This window comes from Carassius gibelio, chromosome A3 (genome assembly GCF_023724105.1).
Source record: "Carassius gibelio isolate Cgi1373 ecotype wild population from Czech Republic chromosome A3, carGib1.2-hapl.c, whole genome shotgun sequence".
NCBI classification, from domain to species: Eukaryota; Metazoa; Chordata; class Actinopteri; order Cypriniformes; family Cyprinidae; genus Carassius; species Carassius gibelio.
This window is the reverse complement of record NC_068373.1, coordinates 4791439-4797360: the sequence shown is the minus strand read 5'-3', so window position 1 is coordinate 4797360 and position 5922 is coordinate 4791439.

Genomic DNA, 5922 nt, shown 5'->3' with positions numbered 1-5922 from the left:
GTCTTTGGACCAGATGTGAGTGCAAATAGCATTTCTTCCTTGGCAAAGCCTGGTTTTGCTAATGTCACGTCAATTCTCCAATTGCTCACCATTGTTCAAATATTTTATATATACCATGTTATTTCTGTTGCTTTTTTGTGAGAATGGCATCCATCACTACTTGCACTTAGTATATACATTTTTTATTTGTATATGTCATGATGCAAAAAGTAACTACTAACTTCCACCATTTAGATGTACATATTTAACAGTTAATGTGCATCATCAAGGAAAACCATTAAGCATACACCACTGCAGCTCACTGTAAAGTAAAACAGAATGTAAACCAGTAGAATGATGATTAGCACAAAACACGGGACCTGGTTTTTAAATTGATCCGAGGCAGTAGGACTACAGAAAACTTTATTTTTAACTCCTAACTATGCAGTTTCATTTGAGAGGTTATTAAATTTCTCAGCACCATTATTTAGGTGCACTTTAATACATAGTTTATCTTGTTTTAAATGTTGTAGTTGAAACCACTGATGATGACCAATCCATATTCAGTCAATCAATCAATCAATCAATTCACCTTTATTTATATAGCGCTTTAAACAAAATACATTGCGTCAAAGCAACTGAACTACATTCATTAGGAAAACAATGTGTCAATAATGCAAAATGACAGTTAAAGGCAGTTCATCATTGAATTCAGTTATGTCATCTCTGTTCAGTTAAATAGTGTATGTGCATTCATTTGCAATCAAGTCAACGATATCACTGTAGATGAAGTGACCACAACTAAGCAAGCCAGAGGCGACAGCACCAAGGAACCGAAACTCTATCGGTGACAGAATGGAGAAAAAAATATTGGGAGAAACCAGGCTCAGTTGGGGGGCCAGTTCTCTTTCCAGACGAAACCAGTAGTTCAATTCCAGGTTGCAGCAAAGTCAGATTGTGCAGAAGAATCATCTTTTTCCTTTGGTCTTGTCCTGGTGCTCCTCTGAGACAAGGTCTTTACAGGGGATCTGTATCTGGGGCTCTAGTTGTCCTGGTCTCCGCTGTCTTTCAGGGCAATAGAGGTCCTTTCTAGGTGCTGATCCACCATCTGGTTTGGATAAGTACTGGATCCGGGCGACTGCAGTGACCCTCTGCACCTCTGGACACAGACTGGATCTGGTAGCCATGGTGACCTCGGAACAAGAGAGAAACAGACTAATATTAGTGTAGATGCCATTCTTCTAATGATGTAGCAAGTACATAGGGTGTTATGTGAAGTGTTTCCGGTTCCGGTTTACCTAATTAATGCAGCCTAAAAATCCTTTAACGGATTTGGATATTAAAAGCATATTAGCACACTGTAAAACCGAACAGTGAAGTTAATCAAATGAAATTAGTTAATTGCACTCAAATAATAACAAAAGTTCATTGGACTTAATTTAAATAAGTTCTGTTAACTCAAAAAAAATTTGTAGTGAGGTGAACTTAAAATTATTGTGTTTTCTAGTTCCCAGCATGCTTTGCATCAGAAAACAAGGAAAATACATTTAGAAATTACGTGTTATTTTGTGTGTTTTTACACAAGATTAACATAGAGGGACATAAGTTAATGTTGTGTTATATTAGATTTTACAAAGGTTTATGTTATGTTGGATTTGTAGTGTTACCGTTGTGGTGAATAGTAGAGCCTGTGGTTAGACTGAGGATGGACAGCAAAAGCCTAATTTTGAGTGTATTTCCCACATTATAGGAGTTGAAAAATAGATAAAATTATGAGTGAATTACTCCCTAATTATAAGTTCAGAAATATAATTATTTAGGATAACTCTGAGATAATTTAAGGCAACTGGAATTAATTTTTTTTTAAGTTTATGTAAACTTAAAACATTTAAAAACATCACTTAAATGTTTTTGTGTAATCTGTTACAAAATATTTTTTGAGTTCTGTGAACTTATCAGGGTTTACAGTGCATGTTATGTGTAAACCAGGTTAAAGAGATGGGTCTTTAATCTAGATATATACTACAAGAGTGTATCTGCCTCCCGAACAATGTTAGGTAGGTTATTCCAGAGTTTAGGTGCCAGATAGGAAAATGTAGCGGACGTAGAGGATTATAATATAAAAGGAGCCCATTCAAATACTGAGGTGCTAAACCATTCAGGGCTTTATAAGTAATAAGCAATATTTTAAAATCTATACGATATTTGATAGGGAGCCACTGCAGTGTTGACAGGACCGGGCTAATATGGTCATACTTCCTGGTTCTAGTAAGAACTCTTGCTGCTGCATTTTGGACTAGCTGTAGTTTGTTTACTTAGCGTGCAGAACAACCACCCAATAAAGGATTACAATAATCTAACCTTAAATGCATGGATTAACATTTCTGCATTTGACATTGAGAGCATAGGCCATAATTTAGATATATTTTTGAGATGGAAAAATGCAGTTTTACAAAAGCTAGAAACGTGACTTTCAAAGGAATGATTGCGATCAAATAGCACACCTAGGTTCCTAACTGATGACGAAGAATTGACAGAGCAACCATCAAGTCTTAGACAGTGTTTTTAGGTCCTATGATTAACACCTCTGTTTTTTTTTTTTCAGAATTTAGCAGTAAGAAATTACTTGTCATTCAGTTTTTTATATCGACTATGCATTCCATTAGTTTTTCAAATTGTTGTGTTTCATCGGGCTGTGAAGAAATATAGAGCTGATTATCATCAGCATAACAGTGAAAGCTAACACCATGTTTCCTGATGATATCTTCCAAGGGTAGCATATAAAGCGTGAAGAGTAGCGGCCCTAGTACTGAGCCTTGAGGTACTCCATACTGCACTTGTGATCGATATGATACATCTTCATTCACTGCAATGAACTGACGGCGGTCATATAAGTACGACCATGCTAATGCACTTCCATTAATGCCAACAAAGTGTTCAAGTCTATGCAAAAGAATGTTTTGGTCAATTGTGTCAAACGCAGCACTAAGATTCATTAAAACTAATAGAGAAATACACACAGATGATAAGAGTAGATCATTTGTAATTCTAAGGAGAGCAGTCTCAGTACTATGATACGGTCTAAATCCTGATTGGAAACCCTCACATATACCATTTTTCTCTAAGAAGGAATATAATTGTGAGGATACCACCTTTTCTAGTATCTTGGACAGAAAAGGGAGGTTCGAGATTGGTCTATAATTAACTAGTTCTTTGGGGTCAAGTTGTGTTTTTTTGATGAGATGCTTAATAACAGCCAGTTTGAAGGTTTTGGGGACATATCCTAATGACAATGAGGAATTAATAATAGTCAGAAGAGGATCTATGACTTCTGGAAGCACCTCTTTTAGGAGCTTAGATGGTATAGGGTCTAACATTCATGTTGTTGGTTTAGATGATTTAACAAGTTTATACAATTCTTCCTCTCCTATAGTAGAGAATGAGTGGAACTCTTCCTCAGGGGGTCTATAGTGCACTGTCTGATGCGATACTGTAGCTGACAGCTGAATGGTTGCAATTTTATCTCTAATAGTATCGATTTTAGAATTAAAGTAGTTCATAAAGTAATTACTGCTGTGGTGTGGGGAAATGTCAACACTTGTTGAAGGTTTATTTTTCGTTAATTTAGCTACTGTATTGAATAAATACCTGGGGTTATGTTTGTTTTCTTCTAAAAGAGATCTAGCAGTTTTTAATGCTTTTCTGTAGGATAGGTTACTTTCCTGCCAAGCAATACGAAATACCTCTAGTTTCGTTTTCCTCCAGCTGCGCTCCATTTTTTGGGCTGCTCTCTTTAGGGTGCGAGTATGTTCATTATACCATGGTGTCAAACTGTTTTCCTTAACCTTCCTTAAGCGTAGAGAAGCAACTGTATTTAAAGTGCTAGAAAAGAGAGAGTCCATAGTTTCTGTTACATCATCAAGTTGTTCTGAGGTTTTGAATATGCTAAGGAATTTGGATACATCAGGAAGTTAACTTAAAAAGCTAATCTTTTGTGGTAGAAGTGATGGTTCTTCCATACTTGTAACAAGAAGTAGAATTTAAAATTTTGGCTATATGAAGTTTGCACAAAACTAAATAATGATCTGAGGTATCATCACTTGGCTGCATAATTTCAACACTATCAATATCAATTCCATGTGACAGTATTAAATCTAGAGTATGATTTCGACAATGAGTAGGTCCTTAAACATGTTGTCTAACCCCAATAGAGTTCAGAATGTCTATAAATGCTGATCCCAATGCATCTTTTTCATTATCAACATGGATATTAAAATAACCAACTATTAAAACTTTATCCAGAACTAACTCGGATGTAAAATCACCAAACTGTTTAATAAAGTCTGTATGGTGCCCTGGTGGCCTGTATATAGTAGCCAGTACAAACATAACGGGATTTATCATTAACATTTGTTTCTCTGGATAATGTTATATGAAGCACCATTACTTCAAACGAGTTATACTTGAAGCCTGCCCTCTGAGAAATCATGAAAATGTTGTTATAAATTGAAGCAACACCTCCCCCTTTGCCTTTTAGACGCGGCTCATGTTTATAACAGTAATCTTGGGGGGTGGACTCATTTAAAATAATGTAATCATCAGGTTTTAGACAGGTTTCTGTCAAACAGAGCACATTCATATTACAAAAAGTGTTTTCGTAGAAAGGGATCTGATATTCAATAACCCAAGCTTTATCATTTGTTTATCCATATTGCATCTGTTTTTTTATTTGTTGAACCTCAATTAAATTGTTAAACTTAACTTGGTTTGTACGTTTTTTGTATTTTCTAGTTGGGGGAACAGACACAGTCTCTATAGTGTGATATCTAGGTGAAAGAGTCTCTATGTGCTGTGTATTTGGACAAGTCTCATCTTCACCTGCACTTCAAATCATTATTGGCTGAGAGCTACACACTCACTGGCCAAAGACTGCACCCCAGAAACATCCTGAGCACAGTAAAACAATAATAAAATTGGTCATCCAGACACAGGGCAGTGATGATTATTGAGAGGGATTATAATTTTAAGTCTATACTTTATTTTGGGGAAAATTCTGCACAATTAATTAAATGTCAAATAAATAGTTTGATCTAAAATGTAATATCTGTTTGTTTGTTTGTTCTCTCTCTCTCTCTGTGTGTGTGTGTGTGTGTGTGTGAAAAGTATTACAGAAATGTTTAAATGGAGCCATCTGTACTTGCAGTACTTTTCTCAGAGCTCTGACTCTGAGTGGATCGGGTTGGATGATGATGTGAAGCCACTGGAAAACCAGGAACAATGTTATTTCAATTTAAGAGTCCCTGCTTACCATGAAGATAACACATTTTTTTGTGTGTGCATATATGTGATTGCAAAAACAACAAAAAACTAACAATAAATAAATAAATAAACAATTTAGAGATTATTGAGCTTCTAAAGTCAAATACTTGAAGGGAGTTATGCCAGCTACACCTTTGATAAATATTAGTTTTGTGTACTCAATTGAACCAATGTGTTTCACAATGAGTAAGCCCATTCAAAATGTAACTTTTGATTAACACTGATGGTAATTAAATTTAGGTGGCAAGACACTTTAATATACAAAACTGTTTACAACTAAATATTTAAAACATCTCTGAAATGGGGTGTAAATAACCTAAAAGAAAACATGAACACATAAAATACGGCATTGGACAGAGACATTTGTGAAATAACTATATTTATTTATATCCATTTCAATTAACTGTAAAATTGTTTCATGTAACTTGTACATATTGGTGTTCAATACTATTTTATACATTGTTTTATAATTACATTAATAATAATAATAATGATAATAATATTAATAATAATAATAATAATAAAAACATTGGTTTCCCTATATTAAGCGGTTTTGCTACGCTGAGATGTTACTTTGAAGCATCCATACTGCAACAAAGGAATTATTTAAGAACAAAATATGAG